The sequence below is a fragment of the Gallus gallus genome, chromosome 6 (genome assembly GCF_016699485.2).
Source record: "Gallus gallus isolate bGalGal1 chromosome 6, bGalGal1.mat.broiler.GRCg7b, whole genome shotgun sequence".
Classification (NCBI taxonomy): domain Eukaryota; kingdom Metazoa; phylum Chordata; class Aves; order Galliformes; family Phasianidae; genus Gallus; species Gallus gallus.
Window position 1 is genome coordinate 1,225,695 of NC_052537.1, and position 27,912 is coordinate 1,253,606.

General features: G+C 42.1%; 1 protein-coding gene, 1 long non-coding RNA gene and 1 pseudogene across 8 annotated transcripts in view; 2 read left to right on the forward strand and 1 right to left on the reverse strand.

Annotated features, from left to right (window-relative positions):
• LOC777017 overlaps nucleotides 1-3,473 on the reverse strand; it is a 515,269-nt gene extending 511,796 nt beyond the window's left edge. The window contains exon 1 of one of the 2 annotated variants that reach the window (XR_005860685.2): nucleotides 1,524-3,473. This is a non-coding gene — a long non-coding RNA (uncharacterized LOC777017). The remainder of the gene's footprint in view (nucleotides 1-1,523) is intronic. The other variant, XR_006939620.1, reaches the window with a different exon arrangement.
• On the forward strand, nucleotides 956-27,529 carry LOC112532660 (annotated as a pseudogene). Its single transcript, XR_005860682.2, has 6 exons — nucleotides 956-1,081; nucleotides 5,759-6,199; nucleotides 11,486-11,629; nucleotides 12,505-12,589; nucleotides 14,372-15,278; nucleotides 15,582-27,529. The product of XR_005860682.2 is annotated as a monocarboxylate transporter 9-like, transcript variant X1 (transcript).
• Nucleotides 27,255-27,912, forward strand: part of FAM13C (family with sequence similarity 13 member C) — an 87,388-nt gene continuing 86,730 nt past the window's right edge. For all 5 annotated transcript variants that reach the window (XM_046943205.1, XM_040702579.2, XM_040702581.2 and 2 more), the window contains exon 1: nucleotides 27,255-27,529. The gene's annotated coding sequence lies outside the window, so the exon portion shown is untranslated. The remainder of the gene's footprint in view (nucleotides 27,530-27,912) is intronic.

Here is a 27,912-nt window from a genome sequence, read left to right on the forward strand (position 1 = left end):
CTTCTCGCTTAGGGAACCCAGTGCGTGTGTTTGTGAAATGCCACGATCTCCCAGGGAAATCTCTGCCAGTAGCATACTAGCCTTACTTTTCCTAGCAAAATCCTCTGATGGAGCCAAGGCCCACTGACCTTGAACACTCTGAATTTTCTTGAACACTCTGAGGTAGATTTAGGCACCTTAAAAGGCTGCTGAAGTTCATGGACCTTTACAAATAGTGCATGGAGGAATCCGTCTGGACTGCAGACACCAAAGAGGAGTTCTGCCATGCCTGTCACTGCTACAGGGGCTGTGAACGTTTTAAATTGCTTCAGAATGTCAGCAGCCACTCGTCCGTGGGAATATTTGTATTCCCAGCTGCAGCTGATGCGGGTGCGCTAGAGCCGGCCTGGTGGGGCAGCGGCACGGCACGGCTGTCACACGGGACGCGCAGACTTGAAGTCTCGGGCAGCTTCTGCAGCGGGTGTCGCAGACCGTGGGGGGAAAGCCGCAGCACCCCGAAGGGGGGCAGCTCGGGGCCGGCCGTGATGCCGCAAGGCAGCGCCTGCGGTCACCCAGCGCCGCGGCCGCGATCTCCTGCCGCGGGGATGCTGCCGTGTGCGCCCAGCCGCATTGAAGTGAGAGAAGCAGCGGTCGTGCTGCGGGGCTCCGCCACAGAAGCGTCACTAAAACGGGGAGGAAGCAAGACTTGCAGGTCGCGGCTGCCGCCCGCCGGGCCGGGGTCCGCCTCTGCCCGATGGGAGGAGGCGGATGGGCCGGGGGCCGCCCGGAACGTGGAGGAGAGCCGTGGCCACGGCGGAGGCGAGCGGGGCGCTCGCCCGAAGGGGTCGCTCGGGGCCAGCGGGGCCGGGGCCGTGCCTGCGGCCGGACAACCCTCCTCCCGACCCGGGGCCGCGGGAGGAGGCGGAGGCAGCCCCCGGCGGCTCCTCCCCCCGCCAAGTTACAACCCGTTCGGGCTGACACCGTCCCCGGCCCGTCGCGCTGGGGATGCGGGGCTGCCTCCTGTCCCCGCCGCGCAGGTAACTGAGGACGGCGCCGGGGGCCTGAGCCGGGAAGCCCCGCGCGGAGGTGCCGCCTGGCAGGGGTGAGGCGGGGCTGCGGTGGGGAGCTGGGCGGGGGGCCTCGCGCGGGGTGTCCGGCGTCGCGCGACGCTGGGACGGGGCAATGCGGGGCTCCCCGCGTCGCTCAGCGTGAGACGGCTTTTCGCCCCCGCCGTCGCGCTGTCCCTCGCAGGTGCCCTTCGGCGTGCTGACGCCCGCTGACCCCCTCTGCGTGCACCCAGCGGTGTCTGCGGCAGGTGCCTGTCGCCCCGGGCGCGCGGCGGTGTCGGTGCCTTTCGCGGAGCGCGCTCGGCGTCTCGGGAGGGCGTGCGCCCGTCTCCCTGCTCGCGCCGCTGAGAGGAACGCGCTGAGGATGCCCTCTTGTCACTCCTCGCCCGCTGTGCGGGCCCTCGGCCCGGCGAGTGGGCTGGCCCGGGGGCGTGGGAAGGGGCCAGGTGAGCCGGGGCTATAAAAGCGCGTCCGTACCTCAGAAGCGGTCGAGGGACGTGGCTGGCGAGGGAGCGGGTGCCACGGCAGCCCTCGCAGTTAGCGATGCGTACGGCGAGGCGCGCTCATCTTCCCAGTGAGGCTGGCTGGCTGCTGGCGGCGGCGGCGGCTTGCGGCAGCGCTTGGCTTTACCTCTGTCTGCTCTCTGACAGCTGGTTGTACTGCAGAGGGGGGGTTTTCGTGTCCTCTGGGGCTGAGAACAGGTAGGACTGGTTGTGCTGAGCTGACGGATCTGTACAAAGCTGGCTGGGCCGAGTGCTGCCCTGACGGACGCTTCTTTGTGTGAACTTACTGAGCACAGTGGGAAAAAATGTTATTACGTTGTCAGGAAGTTTTGTTCTGGTGTTTTGTTTTGAGCCCCTTGGTGCTGCTTGGGTAGAAATGGAAGGAAATGTTTATGTTGAGGAGCGTCCTGTGTGAGCTGCCAAAGGAAAAGTGGAATATGATAGATATGTATACCTGAATGCTGAGAACTGATAGGGAGCCTTGCATATTCAGGATGAAAGTACTTAAAGACAAGTATTAAAGTGTAGGGGGCTACTATAGTTCAAACATCAGTTAAAGTCTGACACTGTCAAAGTACAGACAAGCCTTTTTCGGTGCATTTAACACAATGTCTGTACTTCCCATAGCATCTGTGTCTGAAAAAAGCCCCACAAATCTACCTGAAATCGAATCCACTTTAAAATGAGGGATGCTATCATTCTGCCTGCTTCTGTCTCCATTCGTACCAGTGCGTTGCCAGGCTGGAAAAGCTTTTAATCACATAGATTCTGTTGACCTCAGCCTTCCTTGCAGCCATATGCTGCTCACAGAAAGCAGCATGCTTAACGAGCTTCCAGATGCACAAACAACAAACTGAAAGCAATCCTTTTGCTACTGTTTTTCTCAAGATTCCCTTTGCCAAAGATTGATACAAGTTTCTGTGCTGAGGGTCAGAGTTTCAATTGCGATCACACTGCTGAAATCAACTTGTGTTCTTGCGTGTCCGTGCTCATCTGTCATCTTTAAGCTGTTTTAACATTTCTACAAAGAGAGTTTGGTGTTGTGAGGAAGCCAGCTATACAAAGTAATGCAGTTACAGTGTGACACCACTATCCTATGTTTTACCTGTCATTGTTCAGTTTGTTCTCTAGGGTTTATTTTTCTTTTCTTCCTATCGTTAAAGGCCTTCATCAAACAGCTCTCTTCTTCTGATTCTTATTCTTTGTGAATACAACTCATTGAAAAGCTTCTTCTAACCACGTTTCCAGTTACTGTTGATTTTTTTTGCTTTATTTCTCCATTTCTGTCATTTTGAAGTGACTAAGTTTCCTGCAGTCCAAAACAACATCCTCAGTTCTTCTGAACAATAACATTTGCAGAATGGCTCCCACCTAAATTCTGATGTTAACAGGTGTTCATTGTCCATTAACTTCTCTTCTGTCCGAGCGTCTGCTTCTTTATTTTTGATGATGTAGTACAGTCCGTGTCCTCCTCCTGCCCAGAGACAGAAAACAGTGGGAGGCACTTTGCATCCCTCCCAGGCACAGATTGGATGCCCATCTAGGCAGTGCTAGGAGTAACAATGCTTTAACTCCTACTGTCAGCTCTTGGCCATTCTACTGAATTTTTATCAGAGAATCGTTTGAGTTGAAAGTGACCTTTAAAGGTCATCTAATCCAACTCCTCTGCAGTGAACAGGGACATCTACAGCTAGATCAGATTGTGTGGAGAGATTTATTGATGACTGGCTGACTGAGAAAAGCCATGCAGGCACTGTGCAGCTGGTTAAGCAACCTTGGTACGCGCAAGGTCAGGTGTGAGAACAAGGAACAAAACAGGATGCCGATGGAGAAAGCCGGCAACAGTGTTTTGAGAAGTCTGTAAGAGAGTGTTTGCTGAGAGATAACCACAGAGCACAAAGATAGGCGTAGTTGACACTGACTAGCGAGCCAATCCTGAGCTCCACTTTAGCACTATGTATGAGCCTATTATCCACACTATAAATGTACACGCAGCTGAAACAATAAACGAGATTTGCTGATCATCTACTATGGTCATCACATTTCTCCCGCTGATTTCCTACAAGATTGCTCAGGTTGAATGTCTCCAGGGATGGTGTATCTGCCACCCCTCTGGGCAACTTGTTCCAGCACCTCACCACCCTTATTGTAAAAAAAACTTATTCCTTATATCCAATCTAAATCTCCACTCTTCTAATTTGAAACTATTTCGCTTGTTCTGTCACAATAAACCCTACTAAAGAGTCTGTCCCCTTCTTTATTATATCCCCCCTTTAGATACTGGAATGTCTCTATCAAGTCTCCCTGGAGTCTTCTGTTCTCCAGGCTGCACAGCCCCAGCTCTCTCAGCCTGTCCTCATAATGAAGGTGTTCTATCCCTTGGGCCATGTTTGTGGCCCTCCTCTGGACGCACTCCGACAGGTCTGTGTCTCTTCTGTACTGAGGACTCCACATCTGGATGCAGTGCTCTAACTGAGGTCTCACCAACATGGAGTAGAGGCGCAGGATCACCTCCCTCACCCTGCTGGCCACACTGCTTTGGATGCAGCCCAAGATACGGTTGGCTTTCTGGGCTGCAAGGGCACCTTGCTGGCTCATGTCCAGCTTGCCATCCTCCAGTACTCCAAGGCCTTTTCAGCAGGGCTGTGCTAAATAATTTTGTATTCCAACTTGCCATTTGCAGGGAAGTATTAAATAACGTACCAATAAAAGGTACCTTGATATCCATGGTCATAACAGCTTGGTTTACTGGGGTACCATTAACCATGTACTGTAGCAGAAAGCTGCAGGGGACAGGCTCTTTGTGCAGGGTTCTTAGCTAATACCCTCTCCACAGGAGAACTTTGTGCCTTCAGGGAAGTAAGAAAATTTGCCTTGTAAGATAATAGGCACACAGCAATGTCCCTAAAGTGACCTGCAAGAGAGGGAAAGAAAAGCCAGGTCATGGTCACTGGTAAAAACAATCTGTGCAATTTGGTAGATCACTTCAAGGGTGATTTCTGTGAAGGAAGTGATAGTGATTTTCACTCTTGATAGTTGCTTGATAGTTGCAGACTGTAAATGGCCTGAATTGTTTAGAAAAGAGATATTTTTTTGCTGTCTAAAGTCTGTCATTTTAGCTAAAAGATGTGAAAGAAGCTGCTGTGCAAAATAGGAGGTTTCTGGGATGTCAGAGGTCAGCTCTTTTGCTGCCCTAACTTGGCAGAACTCTGTTAAAGGTCATAAAGCCATGCAGACTAGAGGCAGACAAGGAGCTGGTCCAAATTTATTTTACTCTTTCTATTAGAAAAGACTAAGACCTAAGGCTGTGAAAACTTTTCATCACCTGCCCTCCCTCCCTCCCCATCATATCAAAGAATAGCAGAACTGAGTTAAGAGTTGTGTCTTGGCAAAGTTTTGGTGTGAGCATAATAGCTAGCATGTATTTGTTTTCTAGAGACTTTAAACAAATAAGAGTTGGGATTATTCACTTTATATATCTATGTTTTGGTGATATCATTTTCACATATATCTTTCAATATCTACAGTGTGATTTCCCCCCCACCCCCCTAGTGGAACTGTCTTTTCTTGAAGCTGTTGCTAACTTCCACCTTTTTTACTCCATTCAGGGACAAAGCAAACCAAGTGATACTTCTTTAGTGCAAGAGGTTCATATGCCCAGTCTTCTTATGGCTGTATACATGTAGTGTAAATATGTTGTTTACAGATAGACGAGATCCTCTGTTGTGTAATTTTAAGGGCTATTATTGTTGGAATATACCTATAAGCAGCTTCTTGGTGTGTTGATACCTTATGGTATCCTGTGATTTCAGACAGCTATCATTCTGGCATCCAATGTGATCAAGGGACAGTTGCCAGACATTGGACGGACTAAATCAGAGTTTAGATTTGGAACTGAAAGAAAAATTCATGATGATAGTAACTGGAAATACTATATCATGAAGGACTGTTATTATGTTAAAGCCATAAATATTTTCCCAAAGACTTTGAATATCAGAGCTTATTTTATGTTAGTAGGTCGTGTTATTGTTATTTGGCGCTCAAGGCTGCTGTCAGCTGTTGATTAACTGGGGGAGGGGGGAATCAGTATTTCTCCACTGAGGTAACTCCATAACTTGAATTCTTCTGAAGTTCCACTGTAAAGATACTCTTTCCACTGTTGCGGTGATACTTGGGCTGAAAACTTGCTTTGCTGCTCTTTTCCTGCAGGTAGAGTTGCCACGTGAGGCTACATTTGTAGGGAGCTGAAAGACTTGTGTGTTGTCATCTGTAAGTACCTATCCCTAATGTAACATTTAATTACAGTGTCTTTGAATTAGATAGAACCATCTCTTTTCGTGTCTCACTGTATAGTATTTATTCTTTGCAGTTTTATACTGCAGTTTTTTTGTGAGTTTTCCACATGAATCCTGAAAAACCGATCATGAAGAGCATAGGCAGCTTTGTCATGGTTTTGTAACTTTGCTATTGGTATTCCACATCATAACATCATGGACAAAAGAGAAGAACTACGTATCCCAGAGGACCTCACGGTCAGAGAAGGAAGATACATCATGGAAGATACGTCATCTGGTTGCGCGCGGTCTTCTTCACTTTCGCTTGCTGCCGGGAGAGGAGTGGGTGTGCTTCCAAGCCGTGCGCCTTCATCAAGTAAGGCTTTCGGTTTCAGAAACTCTCTCTCGCTCTATCACTCTTTCGCTCTCTCTCATTTCATTTGATTTATTATCCTTACTCTCAATTAGATTGTATTATATCGTGTCATCTTGCATTCCAACATGGTAGTTAGTAAAATAAGTTCTCCTTCTTAGATTGTTGCCGCTGCTCTGTTTTTTTCTCAGGAAGCCGGGGGGGAGGGGGCCCGCGAGCCTACTGCCCCCCTGTCACGGGCACAGATCTATCTAGGCAACTCCGTGACAAGCTTGAATGGGACTTCTGTTACTGTCTACTCATTTAGACGATTACTTTCATAAAGCAGTCATTTTTTTTCCCTTTTCACTGAAAAAAAAAAAAGTTCAAGAACTGACACCTCTTCACAAACAGACTACAAGACCTGCTTATTTTGTTGTTTTGCCCCCCAAGGTCTCCCAGAGCAGAACCGTTACTGCAGCACTCTTAATGCTTAAGCTGTGGAGTGAAAATGTCCTGAAGGAAACAGAGTAAGATCTTATCTGTCTCTGTCTTACAGGGTAAAGAAAATAAAATGGTTGAGAATCACACATCTGGTTAGTGAGAGAGCCAGGAACAGAGCATGGGTTTTGTGATCATCAGTTCAGCAGATTGCTCCCTTAAGAGAGAGAGGGCAGGTTAGTTGCATGCATGGGAACTCGTGTATCATTTATCCTGGAAACTTATAAATCCTTTGCTATAAGTTAGAGGCACCACTCTCTACCTTCAGAAACTAGTCCTAAGAAGGTGAGGGCAGTTAGTTATTTAAAGCTGAGATGCACAGATGATGGATCTTGCCTTGCCTTGAACTAATATTTTTATGCTTGTGAATTTTTTTTCAGACCTAAATAATTTATTGGAGTTATTTTATACTTGTAGTCTTTCTTCACCTTTGGGCCTGTGTATTTGCTTAGGATAACCAAGGGCATAACTGCTGGTGGCCAAGTGTTTCTCTTGCTGCACTGCACCATGTATTGGTGCCTGAGGTCTTCACAAAGCCTCCGTAACATTCAGAAAATGAGATGTGATCCATTTCTACAATGCAGTGCTGACAGATGTGTGACATATTAATATAAGACTTGCACTGTACAACAGGAACAATATATGATGATGAAGGATTAGGAATACCAAATGGCAACTCATCTTCATTGCCTGTATGCTGCTTTTTATTATATTTCTTGAAGTTTGGTTGGCAGTATCTCACTTCTACAGCTCAGTTATATTAGCAAGCCTAATTTCTAATGCTCTGTTCTGTCCACATCCAGCCACTTTCCAATAAGCTATTGGAGTCCTAGGTCCTAAGTCCTTCTAGGTAGGCCATAAAGCACTCCCTGCTCTCAGGGAAAGCTATTTACACCCAGCACCTGTAGAAGAACAAGTGGGATTGGAAGAGACACGGAGCCACCAACATCCAAGTCTACTTTCTCCACACCTAACAAAGGTAGGCTAAAAGCAGTTAATACACAGAATGTTTTTGAAAGCAGAACCCCTAGTTTGCCTGAATACCAACAGGTAGGGAGAGTGAGATTAATGCAGGCGATAAGAAAAAGAACTGTTTTCCAGTTTTGTTTGTTTAGTAGCTGTGAAGTGAGGGAGGGAGAACTGTAGATATGAGAGGATTGAGGAAGAGCATATTTGTTTGCAGTATTTTTTTTGCTCTGTGTGAGAACACTGAGGAAGAGGGTGTTAGCTCTTGATGCCATAAAAGAAAACAGCTCTGTAGTGAAATTGCAGATGAAAGCATCTGTTTGGAAGGGGTGTGTGTACAGAGGTTGGAAGATGGTGGCAGTTGTAAAGATCTTGTGTTAGCAGCAGATGGCTTGTTTTCACATCTCATGAAGGAATCACTGTTACATCCACGTCTCACAGAGGGTAAATTCTTTTACTTATTTAGAAATCCTAATGAAAATATCAACGTATGCTTGGTTCTTTTCAGAAATTCTCTCCCTTTAATCATTTTCCATCGAGAGAGCCTGTCTTTTCTGCTGCTTCTTTCAGTTTTTTTCTAGGGAGCATCTGGACTACTCTTCTGCATATAGAATGATTAGCAGGCAGCCGATCATTGATAGGTTGTGTGCAGAACAACGCTGGCAGTCCCAGTGCTGCCTTTGAAGTCTTTCAGAGCAACTCACTTTTCTTCCTAGAGTTAGCTGCCATTGTGGTAACGTGGGCTTGTTTCTTCCTGATAGACTTTATTTGGAAGAAGAAAAAAGCTCTGACGTTTTATTTGTAAGAGAGGTATATTGTGAGCCATGTCTTCAAACATTATTTCAATACTAGTTCTAACCCCTGGAGTTGCTTAGCAAACTGAAGAAAATCCTGGCCTACAAAATGTTATCTGTGCTTCCTATTGAGGATTGCCACTGGGATTCTATTTTCTGTTGTTCACATTATGGTGGGAAATGTATTAACAGCAGAAGGATCTTTCTGAAACATTTGACTAAATAAAAACCTTTACACTGCTTGTAGAGCTGTTCGCTGTGTGATTGTATGTTGACTCTTACATTCTTGAGAATACAAGCGTCCACTTTGAACAAAATCCACAGGGCAGGAGTTCACAGAGCAAGTCTCAGTCCCACTCTGGGAAAGTTGGATGTTTGACCAGATTTAACTGCTTTGAACCCATTGTGCTCAAATTACTTGTAGAGAATGGCATGTTTGTGTACAGTAAACTCCTGTGCAAATACATGGTAATAACCAAACATGCTTTGCCTATTGGAAAAAAAAAAATGCAAGCTCCTTGGGAAACAGAGGTAAGAACTGTGGAGAGGCAGGAAAATGAAACAAGGATGCTTGCTCTCATGGGCGTTTTCTTTTGTGACATATTTTCTAGCAGTATAATAATAGGAGTGAGAAAGTAAGGCCTGTTGTGGAGGAGAAGATGGATCTGTTTTTCTTCTCATCCTGGAGATCTATAACTGTTTTAATAGTTATTCTCATGCTCCTTCTTATAAACAGAGCCATTGCTAAGATGACAAATCTCTTGCAGTGTGAGATGACATATTAATGTCTTACTGGAATGAGTTATTTAGTTTTGTGCAGGTTGTTTTCCATGTCAGAGCAGAAAGATCTCTTTGTACATTCTATTCTCTTTTGGGATTATTTTTTGTAATGGGGAGAAGATGGAAGAACATCTCCTTTGGACCCTGTCAGAGCTCCTTCTGATGATGTTCCAGAGAAGAGTGCCCTTGTCACAGTATGCAGATGTGTTCCTCGGTTCTGTCCCCCCCCCCCCCCTCCTTCATCTGGCTGGGTTCCAGAAGGTCCCATTTTACTTTGAATCCTTTGCTAGCAACCAGTGCAATCCATATCAGCACTGCAGGCTGGGCAGAGAGCTTCTGAAAGAAGAATATGTCACAATATAGGAAGAATGCATAAGGGAAATTGTTTGTTTCAGCAGGATAGTGGGTAAGAAAAGAAGAATAGAAAGCATGCAAATTCTCCTGCTTAATTGAATTATGTTATCACTGCCTAACGTTCTTTTGGTGTAGAAGTGTTTTTTTTTTTTTAATGTAACACAGATTCAATCCTTTATTTATTATAAACCCTGCAGTTTTAAGAAACATGCCAATCTTAATTTGCCAGTTCTTGTAAGTAATTCTAGGAATCAGCATCAATCTAGCACTCCCAGCTTTTCTTCTTGGCAAGTTGCTCAGCCCAAGTTATTCTGGCTGGCTTTTGTTCCCACAGTGTGCTGGTTCTTGAGCAGCAAGTGCTTATATCTTCATTTTTCATTGTTTCCAGAGTGCACATAAACCCAACTTCCCCAGAAGATTTTCTCCTTTCTTCTTTACTCTGACTCTTTGCCTAGTTAGGCCTCAGTTCAAACTGTGTTCTCTTGAAGTTCCCAAAACAAACAGCTCTCACACAGGACAGAAATTCTGACCTGCTTTCCATCTGACGGCTGTTTCACCTGCTAATGAATCTGTGTTCCTGCCAGAACTCCTTGTCCCATGGCTTGTAACCATGCGAACACCTTGTCTGCATTCCCATCTGCTAGCTCCTGTTTGAAAACCTAGGCAAGCACCGTCATCATCTCCAAGTGTTGTTGTTCACCTTATATCATGTCTTGGCATAGCTCCCATATGCCAGGAACTGTAGTTCTGTGTGAGTCGGAGAACCAACCTGAAAAATAGCAGGCTCCGAGATTACTGCTTTTGCAGATTCTATTGACTGTGAAGTGCTTTTGTATCAATGTGAACGTGATGCAAAGATGGCTAGGGGGTTTTGTTTTGTTCTTTAAATAACGTAATTCAAATGTATATCAAACTTCTAATTTCATGGCTGACAAATTTATAATTGTGGATCTGAGATATGTCGATGAATGTTTGGAACTGGGCGGGTTTCAGAAGAGAATTTGTTTTTTGTGAGCCAAGTCCCGTGCTGGTTTCTTATTTAATCAGGATACAGAGCTTGCATGCCAAAACGCCACACAACAATTGATTGTTCTACAACTTCTGTGAGGGAAGAACTGATTCAGTAGAGGCAGAATATGGCTTTTGCCTGTACTTTTTTCTTGTTTTGAAAAAACAACCAGCCAGAAAATATTGGGGAGCAAAGAGAAAGAGAAACCTCTTCCAAACTTCATGAACATTGCTCTGGACATTCTCGATAAATGATTTCTATTTTCCACAATTTTACAATAATAGCCAAGGTAGGCAATGAGCAGTTACTTAGTAAAATATTGACTGACATATTCCCTTGAAAATCAGGAAATAGTACAATTGGCCTTTATCTGCTACATCAGCATATGTTTCCTCCAGGCACCAGGTGACATTGTTACTGTGATTATGATCAGATGTTTTCTATTTCAGTTTTATACCTTTCATCTTATATCAAGATGACTACTGATACTCTATTCTGAAACACTGTTTTTTGTTTCTACTAAAAAAAAAAAAGTCTGCTTGGCTAAAACCTGGCTGAGGGTCTGAATTTTTTGGTACATACAGATGGAGACTCTTTTTCAGAACCTTTGTACAAGTCCTTAGGTTTGTAGTCACAGTGTTATAGTCTAGAATGTATGTATCATCCTACTTTTAAATTATGTCTTGCTCTCTCCCTTCCTCCATGCCCTCCTATAATTTTTGCATTCCTTGAGCAGAATTCTTGCAAGCTTGATCTTTCATGTTTTTATAACCTACTCTTAAAGAGTCAATTGTTTTTTAGTGTATTTACATATTTATTATCACAAGGAACATTTCCATTGACTGAGGTTCTTGTATTTCTTCCTGTTACTGCTATTCACAAGACTTTTTCCTGCTTTTCACGTAGGTCCTGTGTGCAGCATATGCGTATCATCCTTTGGAGCAAGGCCAGTAGCGATCTTCAGTGGCTTTATGGTGGCTGGTGGCCTCATGATGAGCAGTTTTGCGCCTAACATGTGCTTTCTCTATCTTTCATATGGGATTGTTGTTAGTAAGAAACAGCTCCCTTCCATATAGAGACTTAGAGCTTATTAAGTCTTGGTTTAGTAATCTGAAAGAAGAAGCTGATTCACAGAGGCAGCTATAGTCTGGGACTTGAGTTACCATGGAGTACCTTACTTTGGGGTGGGTCACACAGGCAGCCTGTTACTATGTGGTGAAAGACAAAGGCAATGCATATGTTCTTCAGGATTTAAAAGCAGTTTGTTTTCTGTTAACACAATTACTAGACATGGAAAGACTCTTTTATCCCAAGGGAGGGTTATATTCAAGCGGGTCTTCTGTGGGCAGGAAGCCCTAACCTTAAAAGAATAAATCCCTTCAGGAATTTTGTCATGTACACATTCTAACTTAGTGAATCAGAGATCATTAAAGAGCGGTGTTGTTCTCCACATAACTGGATTGAACCTAAGGTGCTCTACTAAAGGCATGAAAGTGCTGTTCTCCTGACGGGGGAGGGGGCTGTCTTTTTGCTGTGGAGGGCTGCTGTTGGTGGTTATCAAATTGCCAATTAACTGTGTCAAGAATCTAGATGCCTTACTGGCCGTCAAGACCCAGCAGGGTCTCCTGTCTATAGTACGGTGCCATGCAGACAAAGCTGTGCTCTTGGGCCAGGCCAGCTATTTAGCTGCTTGCACATAGCATAAAATGTGAGCTGGTGTACTGCTCATACTGAGCCAGCCGATCGGCTATAGGAAGAGAGGGTTTGGACAGTGCAGGCTGCCTAATGCCACTGTCAGTGTGATGGTTGCTGAGCCAGATTTAAAGGCATCTCTGTGTCTGGGGTATACCACTGTATCATCTGAGGAATAAACAGGCGTTCATTTCTCTGAATACTTTGTATGCCTTATTACTCTTCCTTTGCAGGGCTTGGATGTGGCCTATGGTATACTGCAACGGTTACCATCGCTTGCCAGTATTTTGAGAAACGCACTTAGTCTGATTTCAACAGGTATGATTTTTAATTGTCATTCTCTCTAACTTTTCAGTGCTAACACAGCTAACGTTATTCTGAAAAAACAGAACATTTTATTTTTCTCAGTTACTTTCTGAAGTCAAAGCATCAGTAGCAATGAACAGCCAGCTTCAGATAAATTAGTCACTATATCTGCAGTTGTATAGTGTGGATTATCCATATAGATGAGAAAAGGAGATTCACCAAAATGAAAGTAGAGTATGAGTAGCTTGGACTGTGTGCCATGAGTAATAACCTGGGGAAACTTTCTACACAGCTCTCTTCTCTCTCCTTGTACAAACAAGATCTCCTTGTACACAAGATCTCCTTGTGTAAACAAGATTATGCATAAAAGAGACTGGGGATGCAAAATGTAAATGCTGGATTAACATAATCTCACATCAACTATTTCCTAAAAACTAGACTTAAAGCTTGGGCGTAGGGTTTCTTTTTTGTTTTTTGGTTTTTTGGTTTGTTTGTTTGTTGGTTGGTTGGTTTCTTTTTTTTCCCTTTTCAGTATAAAAGGAAGATGAATGTCTGAAAGATTCCAAAGGCTCATCCCAACTTTCATCCATGCATGTGAAAGGGATCTTAGAAAAATGAACCTCTGATAATACAAGGGAAATTCTTCAAAGGCTGCTGAGCAGCCTTTCTCAGTCTTTAGGTTGTGTGTTGTTGTACTTTGTACCAAGAGAAATTAACTTAATGAACCAAGTAGAAATAGTTAAAGAAGTGTACTGTTCCACACCTGCCATTCTGTGTTGCACTGTGTCTTTCCTTTGATCCTTTTTTTCAAGCAGTGGTTAGTAAAGAGGGGCCTGGTCAGTACCGTTAATACTACAAGTTATATATGGTTGACCTGCACTGGTGTAATAAAAGGGAACCACTACTTCATTGTCCCCTGGAAAAATCTGTAGTGTCTTTTATTAGATTTGCAGGCAGTTGGCAGTTGATCTTATTGAGCGTTAGTTAGTTCATACACTGAAGTGTATGGATTACTTTTATAAAACCTAGAGATTCTTCAGAAAAATCATTTTAAAGTTTGTCTTTAAATTGACTTGAAAAATCAGTGCTCTGTATTTGAGTGGATATCCATTGATTATACAATGGATCTATGCTCACTGTAGCCAGGAGTGTATACTTTACATTGGTAGGATTTCATGAAATTCTTGTGCTTGTTGTACTTGCTTACCCTTCAATATTTTTTTCTGAGTAGCCAGATTTCTCAAATGCAAGGTTGGACATGTAGGGCTTCAGAAATGCCTTTGGAGTAAATTTACCTGTAGACTCTGAGCTATTCTCTTTAAACACCAGACGGTCACCTTCTGTTTGTAGAAAGGCTCTTGGTGAACCACTGGTCTCTTCCTGCATAAGAAGAGGCAGGGGGCAGCAGTGAGGAGAACGGAGAAAATGATCTTGTGTGAAATTCTAACAGAACTGGTTCAAAGTGTTACTGAACATGGTACCTGAAGGGATGTGTATATCTGCATGGCAGAAGGATATTACATTTTTCATCAGATACTGAATGGATTCTACTTGTTTCTAGAAGTGTCTGCTGGTGTTAATCATCATAAATTCTCCAGTGTTTTGAAAAACATTTTGTGCATATTCAATCAAGAAACTGACTTAAGCAGGGAAGATAACTCACAAGTTTATTAGATTGAGAATAGAGGAGCACAAATGACTTCTGCATTTCAACAACTACAAAATATGTTGTCACATGAATGTTAATTTTTTATTGGTTCTCACCTATGTTATTATGTTATTATTGTTTTATAGGCTCAAGTGTTGGACTCTTCATATATGCAGCATTGCAAAGAGAGCTTATTATCTGTACGGACTGGATTGTTGCCTGCTAATAGTTGGTGCACTATCTCTAAATATGTTAGCATGTGGTTGCCTAATGAGACCATTGGAGTCATCTGGTTCCCTTCACCAGAAAAAACACGTATAGACGAAGTCCCAGATCAATACTTTGTTTACCACAAAAAAGAAAAGACTGTTGAAGAAAATATAAGCATCCTTGAAAAGGGCTACACTTATGAGAAATGCACAAACAATGTGCCTGACTACAAACAAGATAACATTTTAAATAAGAATGTATTAAGCTCAATAAATGTAAATGAGAAAGACACTTATAAAAAGGAAGTTGTGGAACAGACAAACTTCTGCAAGCAACTAGCCAAAAGAAAATGGCAGCTCTATTTGAACTTCTGGGAGGAAAGTGTGGTTCTTTTTAAGGACAGAGTATTTTCAGCTCTCTTTTTTGCCATCTTGCTCTTTGATATTGGTGGATTTCCTCCTTCTATGCTCATGGAAGATGTAGCAAGAAGTGCAAACATCAATGAAGAAGATTATCATATGCCCCTTGTTTCCATTATAGGCATTATGACTGCTATTGGCAAACTTATTTTAGGAATGCTAGCAGATTTTAATTGGGTTAACACATTATATCTATATGTACTTACCCTACTAATGATGGGAGCAGCCTTGCTTGCAATTTCATTTGCCAGAAGTTACTTTTCATTAGCAGTGCTTTCTGGGATTCTGGGTTTTCTTACTGGGAACTGGTCAATTTTTCCATATGTAACAAAAAAGACTGTGGGAATTGAGAAACTGATTCATGCTTATGGGATACTGATGTTCTTTGCTGGACTTGGAAACAGCCTCAGACCACCAATTGTAGGTAAGGTCGATTTAGATGTTTTAAAATTAACATGAGATGATCAGAATCCCATTTGTATGTAGGTAGTCCTACTTTGTTCTAATAACAATAGAAAGATTATATAAAGATCTTAAAAATTAAAGCCTGTTTCTGCAGATTTTGTTCCATTTTTGGCTCTGCTTAAAAGCACATTTCACATTTAAGTGGTCATAGTGTGCATTAGATTTAACCTTTTGTTTTATCCCCACTGTTTTCCTTTGACTTACAGTGCTGTGTTCTGTTTAACTCCTCACTGATGCTCTTCTCTTTTATTTTCACCCTCAGGTTGGTTTTATGACTGGACACAGGAGTATGACACTGCATTCTATTTCAGTGGCTTTTGTGTTTTTCTGGGAGGGTTTCTTCTGCTGTTGGCAGCATTACCCTGCTGGAATGCCTGTACCAATCAGAACTACCTCCTAATACTTACTCTTATAAAGTTGCATCTAGTGCTCAGGTGACAACTGGAAAACACTGCTTTAAGCCTTTTATTATATATTATATAGCAAAGGATTTTAGTAATTTTTCACATATTTATGAAGTCCAAAAATCCTTATCCACTAGAAAAAATTCTATTGCTGGTTTATTTTCAGCTTTTTTTTTCTTTTCCTTTTTTATCCATTCCCCCCCCCTTTTTTTTTTAAGAACAGTCCTATTTTGTCTACTGTGCATGGTGTTTTCTGCCTTTGTCTACTGTAATTTCCTCTCAGCCTGTAATGGACATATTGTGCTGTATTATTGGCTGTACTGTTTTTTTTTGTTGTTTGTTTGTTTTGGCTTTTTTTGTAAGGGATAGGGAGTGTGGAGCGTTGAAGACATTGAAGCAAAAATGAAGGCCTATTTCTTATTGGAGAAGACTGACATTTCTGTCACCTTCTATGGGTCTCCAAGTTGCACAATCAGACTTTATGAAACAAAAATTTGCCATATGGGAATATAATGCTATGGCAAGGTGCTTGTAACCTCATGTTTAGATTAACTTTCTGACTTATTAAAGTTTCTCCAACTTACAATCAAGTGCCAATGAGGGAGGAAGAACAAAGTCATCCTTCTGTTGCATTAATGAACTTTATGATGAAAGTAAAGATTCTTACTACCACTGCAACTGAGGGCTATGTTTATAATTACTGCACTTCTGGTGAAGTTTGTTTATAATACTGTTGAACCAAAATCTTTTAAACTAAGGAATAAACATGATTTTTGAAACCATGTAAAGAAATGCTGACTTGGTTATGCAAGTTGAAGGTCTTCAGATAGAAGGTGGAGATGTGTTTGCAGAAGCCCACAGTTGAGTGTTTCTAAGCAAGTTGCTGCAGTCTGGCAGTACCAGGAGCATCTCTTGTTGCACAGCTGCAGTTTAGTTGTTTGGGCCTGCTGAAGAGAGCTTATGATGAATCAGAGAGGTTTCAACAAAGTGGATTTGACTGAAAAAGGAAAAATGTGGAATCAATCTTATTTTTGCTGCTATTTTCTGAATGGATATATCAAGGAGAGAAGCAAATAAAAGGGGTCAATAAAATATGTGTGGGAGGGATAGTAGAAGAGGTTCAGGGGCGAGAGTTGCAACACTGGAATGCCAAGCAGGCCCTAAATGAGCTCCTGGAACTGCTGCCCTGAAGCTCTCTCACTGCAGTCCAGCTCTGTATGCCTGTGTTGCTTTTTGCTTAACCCAAGGTTGGTGTGTCTTGGAGGATGTTGTGTGAGGTGGAAGCTTTTCCTGAGCAAGGCAGGAAGGCTCAGCTGGGCCTGCTTTGCTTTCAGTGCCCTGTGCAGTAGCATCTGTTGCTTCTCCCACACTGCAGGCTTGTCTCATTTTTCTTACATCGTAGTCACAGCAATGTCCTCTTCACCAATGGCACGTCCTGTGTGCTTTGGATAGGTTTAAAGGTAGGTTTGAAGTTTACCGGAACATGTTGGGAAGCCTTATATGAATTGGATACTTTTAGTCTTTCCTGATTTATGTACTGCTCTCTGCAGATGCGTATGTACTTCTCTGCCATAGTATATTCTTCAAATGTGTGCTGTGATTCTGGCTCACAAGTAATCCTTAAGATAAAAAGAAATGCATGTAATGAGCAGCCTTTGTTGTCAAATGTCTATGAACAGAGTTGTTCATATGAACAACTATTGTCTGTGAACAGAGTTACTGTTTTTTCAGAGCTAATTATGCAAGAGTCACATATCCTGTAAGTGGGGCAGATATAAGAGCAGGTGAAGTTCCCTTTTCTAGCCCAAGGTGGAAAAAAACAGGTTGTCTTCAGACATCTTCTGCTAGCTTTCTGAGACTCTTATTTCTGCTTGTGTTAAAGTCTGACAAGGCAATTACAAATAAAATCAAGAGATCATAAGTTCTGCTTTAGGATGGCATGACTTAGATACCAGAAGACAAGCACTATGAACAAAACGCTGCATTTTGGTGTGGACTGTCATTTAAATGAGCAGTGGTTATCCATTGGCATGGTATTTTCATGTATTCTTGGAAGAAGCTGTAGTGACGTTTTCACTTGCTAATGAGGATTGTGTCATGGAAGGGCTGGCTAACAGTTGCAGTTGAATTGAATTTCTTTGATTTAGATAAAATTTATTTTTGTACCCTACGGTTCTCCTCTGATCTTGATCATCTAGCATGTGTGGTTTGCAAGTGACTCTTCAGCTGGGATCAGCAGGGCTGCCTTCTCCAGCCTTTGCTTCTAACACGGAGCCACTGCATCCCCTCCTGTTGGACCTGGTCCAGGGCAGGGCAAGCGGCATGGCAGGGCTGCCCATGCTACATCCCCATCACAGCCTCTCTGTGGGGAGAGTGCTCTGGCTGTGACAAATCTTGCTACCAAGAAGGACTTTCTTTCCTATCTGACTGTGTGCTATGGCATTCCTGAAACTGAGCTTACTAGATCAGCAGAACAGACTATCTGTAGTTTTGAAGGAAAATTACTGGACCTTAAAGCCTCAATTAATTATTTTTCTTGCTGCTATTGTGCTTTTTTTTTCTGCTACTGACAGTGTATTTACAACAGCTACCTCTGCCCCCTCCAACAGGGATACTCCTGTTTTTAATGTTTCCATTAAAAAAAAGAAAATTGTTTTTTAAGGAAGAAAATGAAGCATCTATATTTTCCTTTCATGTTTATTGTTACATATTTTTCCTCTATTTTCAAGACATCAGCAGGCATCAGAAGTAGCTCTTCTGGAGCTGGAGGTCATGTGTGAGTGAAAGAAGTACAAAAGCAATCCCCACTGCTCCACCAGACTCCTTTCACCAACCATGTCTTTTCTCACAAGCCTTCCCTTATTCACTGGGGTGTTAGGAGACTGAAAGTTTTGGTATTAATTTAGATGCAGCCCTTGAAAGTCAGAGTGGCTGCAAAGAGCGCTACACATTGCACAGCAAAAATCTTACAGGAATTCACTTTGATCAGGACAATGGTTTGGACTGAAATATATTTCATTTGTCATGTCTGTGGCCTTCAGCTCTTCATACAACAACAACACAATGAGAAATCATCCATTTAAACTGTGTTACTTTGTATGAAAGGGAATTTCTGTCAAAGACTTAGGTTTCCTTGCTGTGCCTGCAGTTAGGGTTGCAGGACTACCTCTGCAGCATGCCTCGTGTGCCCTCTAGCTGCTGCAGGCTGCCTGGAGAACTGAAATAGCTCAGTTGTACATAAATGTTGCTTGATGCATTTGGTTTTGGACTCAGCAGACAGGTTTTGAAAACAAATTCGTGGACAATTGCAGTTAATGACAAAGTAGAGAGCAAGTGACTTGTTGCAGTCACTGCTTTCTTGTTTGCACTGCTACTGCTGTTATGATCAGAGAGAAAAAGCTTGTGCTTGCCACTCAGGCAGGGAATTTGTTGCTTTAAAAGGTATGTGCTTAGAGTTTACACATTCAGCTGAAGTAGTGGGGAAAGATGTGTCAGCTACGATACATACTACAATATGTAGAGAGATGAAGGGTTACAAATGCTCTGTGTGGCACACAGCCACGGGTTATAAGTTTTTGGCTGAGGCTTTTTTTCTCTGTGGACAGATAGCGAATAGCTACCAGCCTGCAGGCAGAGTTAGCTGGGGAGATGTTGGCTCTGTCTGCCATGTGCTTTTTTCTGTCCCAAAGATGATACAGTGCACCAAAATACCAGTGTAAACTGTCACATATAAGCACTGGACAGCCACATAGCTGTGACAGAGACCAGTAGTCACACCATGGAGTATCGTAGGAATAAAGCATTTTGTTGTCTTTTTTTAGTCAGTCTTTGTGTGGTTCCTTTCCTTGAAGGTAAACAACCATGAGTTGTATTTGTTTGTCCTGCTCTAGGACCATCCGTTCTTGCAGCTAGTACTGTATCTCTGCTGTTCATCTGGACAGGGCATCGATGCAGTCAGTAAGGATGTCAGCTGCAGGCTGGACATCCTCTGCCTGGGGGTATGGCACTACCAGCCTGGGTGCTGCCTGCACGAGCAACAGCTTTGAAGACGCTTAGCTGTGAAATTTGTCATTTCATAGAGTGGCAGTGCAGGATGTCTCCTGGCAGGCTTAGGGCCTCTTAGACAGCTGTGCTGATGGGCTGAGGTGGAGTACATCAGTGGTGATGAGATGCTCCACTGCTGTCTGGACACCAGGAGGTAGCAATGGCGGGGTTCCCCTCTTGCTGTTCTGCGGAAGGCTGCGCTGCAGGAAGTTATATCAGGCTACTGTTCAGCCTACGGGCAGAGCATGCGAGGGTTCGCTTGGGGCTGTAGTTTCATATGCAGCCAAGGATCAACCAAGGGGCAAGAGGGAGCTGAAATGTATTGGACTGTAGTCTACACAACAGTTTCTCCTGCAGCTGTTTTCTCAGCTTTTCCCTTCACAAACACATAGGGAGAGTCATTCACTTTCCCAGAGCACGTTCAAGGCATGCTTTTCTGGTGCTGGAATAAAGCCTAGCTGTTTTGAGTGTTCTGTTGTTTGTTTACTATGTACCTGTTTACAAAATTCACTAAATTTGTGTTAAGACTCTCTTCCAGTTACATTTAATTGCTACATTACCTGCTTCGTTTTTGCTTATTTCACAGGATTGAGTTTATATCTGAAGGAATTATAATAGAGCATGTTGGTCTTAACAGCACTTACATCTTCCTTATTCCAAAGATTGGATGGATCCTTGCTCATATGCTTACCAAAATGTTTGTGTAGGTGTTATATAAATCTATATATATAAAATATGCATATGCTGTGGGCAACAACAAAATATTTTACTACTGCTGGCCGGCAGAGCAAATAGCAGGAAATATGAATATTTGTCAATTTATATTCTATAAGCTGCTAAAAACTAAATATCAAATGCATGATGTATGGGCTTTCAGGAAGCTGTGCTACTGCCTGTTAGGTGCCATGGAGACATCTCTTAATGGTTATACATCCCTGAACTTTTGCAATATGACGCTGGATGAAAGTGGCTACCAGGAATTCTGCTCTGCGAGGATTGAACTTCTACCTGGGACACACTTGGGGTGAAATTGCTGATGAAGATGATACTTAGCAATTATGCTGTGATACTTTAATTACAGATGAACAGCCCGATGGATGCAGTTTGTCTGCACTGCACAGGTGTATAATAGGAAGAAAGGTGATGTCATCTTCTGAGCAGCACAGCTGAAATACTGCTGTTCTCCTGCAGGGTAATATGGGAGCAAGATCCTCCCTTTCAGTTTGTGTAAGTGAACTCATGTCTGATTCTGTGAGTCTCTCTCAAGTCTTCTCTTGTTTTCAGAGTAAAATGCTCTTCTTTTCTCAACCCAGCTGCTGTATCTGAAGAGGGAGGCATTTAGAGTAAAATATCATTGATATTTTTTAAATAGAGACTTTAACACCTCAAGCTTATACAGGAAAAAAAGATATAAGATATGATAATTTTTTTATACATTTTTGGGGAGTAATCACTAACGCTTTAGCATTAGCATCATGTTCTAACCTTGCTTATTATGTACTGAAAGAGCAGAAGTAGGCTTAGCTTTTTTAAGTGTTTGTGTGCATTTGTCAAGGCAACAAAACTGAGCAGAACCAAGTCAAAAGTGCCACAAGACTGAACCTGAACGTGTGCATTTTATAAGCAGCTTTTTCTGTAGCAGTTGAGCTACGAGAAAGTGTTTTTCCTTTTGTATACCTAGTTATAACAAGATTTAAGAAGGTTTTAGAACATGCTGGGAAAGCAGTATTAAAAAAAAATCAGGTTCTTTCTTTCAAATGGAATGTGGATGCTTATTTAAATCTTCATGACGCAAAACTTTTGTATTATTATCCATACAAGAAGTATGGATATTTTGGAATTAGAATTCTGCTTTCACCGTGCCGCGTAGAACTTGGAAAAAATGAATCCTTTCCTCTGTGATTAAGCATAGCCAGGATGACAGAAAAATGAGAAAAAAATGCAGCATATAATGTCACATCATAGAATCATAGAATGACTTGGGTTAGAAGGGAACCACAAGAATCATCAGGTTCCAACCGCTCTGCCACAGGCAGGGCCGCCATCTTCCACATATAGTACTATACCTAGCTGCCAAGGGCCCTCTTCAACCCGGCCTTGAACACCTCTTAAGGCAAAATACAGGGGAAGGAAATGAGGACAGAAGGAGAGTAATGGACTGGGGGCATTGTCCCCCTTGCTAGGGCTGATACTGGTTGATTTCTACTTGTATTTTTCTGGTAAAGGAATAATTTTGGGTTTGGTTATACAGCCACAAAGACCATGTGCTTTCTCCTAATGTGTGTGTGGCTGAGACTCTGTGAGCTTACCCATATCAGAAGGTTCACAGGGGAAAGCTCCACCAAGGAGGGATCTCCAGAAAGAAATGATTGTCTTGTGGGAGTCAGCCCTTAAATAGGATCTAAGAGAGTTGCATCCAGGCTTCATCCCTCCTGTCACACAGGTGAACTGCCTTCAACTGTGCTCCCAGCGCACACGGGGTCCTTGCTGTAGTTGATCAGTCAGTGGTTCAGGTAGTGACTCGACACATTCCATGCACTTCACTAAAGTGATACAGTTTGGTATTTCATTAGTCGGACCACGGGGATAATACAGACTTTGGAACACAAAACTAGCATGTAGAACTTCTTGCTAATATCACTTTACTAGCCTAAATTGCATATACTGAACAAAAATCTCAACACAGAAATTACAAGCACAGGTGTAAAGTTGGAAGACTAATTAGAAGATCACAGAGAAAGTATTACTATGAATTTCAAAAGATAAAAAAACAGAAATATGGAAAACTGGATATTAAATGTCACTTCTTTCTTTTTAATCTGTTGCAACCCTTTATCTTAACTCTACTTAATTGATTTTTTTACTGAAAACATCTTCATACTGGAATTATTCTGTTATGATATTAGTCTTGACTTTTTTCAGTGTGATAGTACCAAAAGTTTCAATTAAAAAGGAAGGTATATATCAGAAAAAACTGTAACTATGTAAAATATTCTGAGTTTAGTCTTCAGAGACCAGCTTCAAGTCTTGCTTTTTCTTGACAACTTTATAAGTTTGGATCTCTCTCCTGCAGACACTAATTAGCCTCTAAAGAAATGAACATCCCTTCATCAAATCAGAATAAAACCCAAGCACCTCTTTGGATTCCAAACCCGGAAACATTTGATTCTGTGACTCTGTTAAGCAGTGTGAAACAACTTATTCCTATCTTGCGGTTCTCCTGTCAGACTTATTCCTCGATGCGCTAAACGTCAGTCAGCAATCTTCTGTAGTTCCGGTAGAGGGCAATATAACTAAGCCACCTATAAAAGGCTTATACCCTCACCTCCACTGCCAGCCCTTAAATGAGGTCTGGGAAAGGGTGGATCCTAGCCCTAACCCTTCCAGTCACTCAGCTGCATTAAATGCACCTGAGCCCCCCTGGCTTGGCTCTGCTTTCCCACCACGTGCTCAATCACTGTTTCAAGCCCTGACTTAGCATTTCTGCTACAATATAAAATGAAAACTCGCTTTCACAGCATAACAAAAGGAATTTTGAAATGAAATCATTGATAGGAAAGCATTATGTTACAGAATGTCAGTTTATGGATCACAAGAGATCATGAAACATTGGTAAAATGTAAATGAAAATGTAAAAATAGTTGGATTCTTCACTGCATTTGGCATTTACAGCTCCCTATGTAAAAAATGGCTGCGATACTTCCATTATTCATTGTCTGTGGGTGGCTTATACAATAACAAGAGACTACAATTGCAGCTACAAGTCAAACATTCACAATGAAAAGGCAGTCCTTGGTAGCATGTTCTTACAGAGAGAAAAGTAGCTAAAGCTTAATTAATATACGCATAAATATATACTCTAATATGTATGTATATATACAGTGTCCAATAAGACACTGAGCTTAGCTAGCAGTTTTTCAAAGGTACTGTGATACAACTAGATAATAGTAATATACAAGGGCTGCTCCACAAGTAATGCCTCCTACTGTATTATGTAGGCCCACGACATCTGAGGTAGATGTTAGTGGTATGACAGAAGAGTCTGAACCTTCCCACCTGTATTTCATTACACTTTGTTGCCATGTGACAGCTGGCAGCAGAGGGGCAGTCTGACAAAATGGCACCTGCTATGGAAGTGTGTATGAAGCAAAGGTGTGTCACTGAATTCCTTCATGGTTTGAAACTCATCATTGCATATAATTTCCATAGATTTTCACTTTGTAGAGAAGAATTACTTGGTAGTTTTACATCCTGTGGCTTTTTGCATAGAACTGTTTCTTTATTATGAAAAAGAGGTTTGCACTCCGTGCTATGTACAGCTAATAAAAGTTCTACTAAAATTTTAAACAAAACCATATGTCTTGCATTTTAAGGGCTATGATTGCCAGCTTTGTTTGAGTAATTGTACAGAGGCACATGGAATCAAAACACTCAATTGGGAATGTTGTATATTTGGAGAATAAACTGCAACTACAGCAGTTTAAAAGCAGCCTATTCTGATCCTTGCTAGATCCTTGCTTCAGTGTGCTCCCCCCCACCTCCCCCCAGCTGCTTTGAAAAGGCCTGATAAACCAGATCTCTCTTGACAGCACAGAAACTAACATCATACCTTCTCTCGGCCAACCAAAACATTTCTTTTGGTCCCTATCTTGATACTCACTTGTTGCAGAGGGTAGCTCAGGCTCACCCTGAGCTCACTTGTTCACTTTCTTCTCAGGACTACTGCCATATCCTCAGAGATTTAAATAAACTCTTAGTTCTACATTTCTGATTTTAAAGCATCAGCTGAGGTTGTGCTGGGAGAAGGACACCTTAAGAAGAAACTAAACAGAAACTCCACACATTTTGTAGCTCATCTCTTTTTAAAGAGTACAGAAAATAGTTAAGGAATAAAGAACATCTCATTGTTTTGCCCAAATGCCCTTTCAAATAACCAATATCAGAAATATTTTCTATAGTTTTCAAATCCCTCCAAAAATAATGAAGCATTGTTTCCCTCTCTAAAAACAACATTTCTAATGAGCAGTTTGTGCTTTGAATTTCCCTTCTGCATCAACTGAATGCCAGAATGAAAGAATGCACTGGACAGAAAGAATACACCTAGAATATTCTCCCACTACCTGCCCTGTCACAGAGACAGCTGTCAAACCACCTTCCTTGAAGTACTCACAGAGTACTCACAGAGTACTCACACAGACAGAAAGTCATTCATTTTTTTGACCTTCATTTGAAAAGAGAATGGGGAAATCGGAGAGGTTCCTCCATAGACAACTCATCTCCCAGGATTCCCCTAAATGTATGCATTTCCCTCTCCATCACCAGTGCTGAGCTGGCAACAGGAGACCATTCCAAATACCTGAGACATGGTAACTTTACACGAAACACCTGGAGACAATGTCATATTATAACCTGAAGGAACAGCATTACACAAAATGTACTACAGATGAGTGCAAGGCAAAGAATATTCATAGAACAGTGTCAACCTTTTAAATATGTTAACCTAGATGAAGCAATTGCCTATGGCATGTGGAACAAAATGATATTTTCATAAAAATCAGTGAGTGCTACCCACTGAGTACGAACAGGATTTCACGTAACAGTCAAATTCTAATGTGCAAAGATCCGCTTTGGTTGTAAGTAGTGAATAAGACATGGCAAATAGTACTGACACCTTCTGTGCAGTATTTCTTTCATGGGATGTTTCAATACTAGCAGTAATACTGGCTCAAAGATTGATTTCTATCCTCTTATTCTCACTAGAAGCATTAGGGTCAGCCCACAAACTGGTGAATGGACAGGGTCAGACTGACCGTTGGGAATGGGCATAAAAGAAATTTTAACAACCTACTGCTTTAAACTTGCATACTGAATACTGCTTTTAGATACTGAGCATCTGAAGACTTAAGACTGAAGAATTAAGCTTAAATATACCTGTTTCAGCTTCTAAGCTTTTCGGATATTGGTAGGATTTTGGTATGAAATGAATATTATTTGTTGGCTCCTGTCATACTTGAGAAGCCAGATAATTACCACGTCTCCAAGTTGCCTGCATGAGCTATTTTCCAGGCAGCAGCTACACTTTGTTTACAGAAAACTTGCAGAGGCTTCATAGGTGTTCAAAATAAAGACCCTGTCTGTCAGCTGACAGGTGTCTGTGTACAGAGGGCTTGAGAGTGTCACATACAGTTGTGAGCAGTGTTATTAAAAAGAAAAGCCTCATGATGAGACTGGGGTGTGCTGATAACAGGTTGTTTTTTACTGTACTGTAGAATATATCTCAAAAGCTTTTTTTCAAAAGCCATCATTTCTTATGATTTTTGAGGCTGTAAACTGTTTAGGCTGCTTCTATAATTGATGGTATACACAGCTGCATGTTTAAGATGTCTTTGGGGCCACATTAGCTTGTGCAGCTCTGGTTAGGGAATGCAGCACTTTGTTACATAGAGCTGCTTACATTGTACATCTCCTGCCCTCCCTTCATGTTTTGCTCTTATACACCACCCAGAGGTGGATCAAAAGTAGGGGTGCTTCTCCTTTACAGCCCTGTGCCGTCCCTCTTTTTTTGTCACACCATCTCTAACGCAAACTCCAAAGAGATTTCTGTTGGAAGTCTTGTGTTTCTGGATGCGAGGAAGATCAATGGCGCGAGCTGCTGGCCGAAGTCAGGAACTGCGTTTGAACAAGGCTGCTTAGCAGACAGTGGAAAGAGAATGTTATAGTTTACTTTAGGCTTTGATTTCTCTTTCTTCCCCTTTTCTTATCATAAGAAAAGAAAGAGTGGACGAAAAGAGGATTTTAGATAAGCAAGAGAACTGGTCAAATACATATCTCAGGCAAATACCCCCATTGAAATAAGGAGATGCACAGGGAATGGGGAGAACCAGGTAGGGACAAGCCATTCAGCAGGCCTGCTCTTGAGTTCTGTACTACTTTTTTGTTTGGTACCCTAACTACATCTGTCATCTAGCACTCTGAGCAAGATGGAAGGTAACATTGCTAAAATGTGTGTCAAATGTGTTCTGTGTAAGCCTAAAATACCAACATTCTTGAAATAGAGATGCAGCGATTACTTTTAATGTGATTTCCATCTTATAAGCCCCCCTGTTGTGACCCCAAAATTAATCACCAGTAGAATTTCTATTTTCTGTCTTATTCCTGCTTACCTCAGTGACCACTTAGGAAAACAAAATGTGTCACCTTATGTTGGTCAATTTGTATGTCCTTGTATGGCATACAACGGAAGTGAACACGGGCTCTATTAATATCTGTTCCTATATAAACAGAATCCATTTTCTTCAGTTCTCTAGCTAATGATGCACTGTGGGAACAAGACAGTCAGAAGCTTGGGGATTACCCTACAAGGAAGAATTCCAGTGTTTCTTGGCAAAACTTGCTTTATGCTCAAGACTGGCTTGCTAAGAGCCAACAGTAACAAGGTCTTATTTTGGACTGATGTTTAAATAAACAGACAGTGAATATTTCTGCCTGTCTTTGAAAGATGATACACAGAAATCTCAACGTTTATTTCAGAAAAGTCTTTTTTTTTTTCTCTCTCTCTTAGTTACAGCAAGATACTCAATTTGGAGGCAGTAAGGTGTTAGTCTCGTGAAATAAGGGAGAATTTGGAGTCCCAAGTGGAAACTTATGAAGAAGTCTTCCTTTTCCTTATTTACTTCTAAATACTGACAGGATGGGAATACTTTTTCTTCTGAATCCTTTGCCAGTTTCCTTACAAGAAAGAGACAAAACGGGGAAGTATAAGGTAACTTACTCAACAGTAATTGGATTTCTAGCATCTGTTGATATAAAATTTATTTTAAATTTGCCATAAGAGCATCCAAATTGTCATAAGTGGTCATACATTGACTAAGTGGTTTGGGACTTGTTGGGGAAGGCCGTAGTGGAGACATTCAATGACATTAGATTTATTCTGTCATAATTTCTACATTGTCCTTTACAACTGTTCTTGTATACTTAAATTGAATGAGTATAATATGAGAACTTGTGTCCAGAAGGTCTGTAACATTGGTCTTCCAGAATGTGCAGGTGAACCCATTCCCCTATGCCCCCATCTGGCCATTTCTGCCCTGATGGAGGAGAATGGGAAGCTCTCTCCCCTAATGATTTCATAGCCGGAGAGAACAC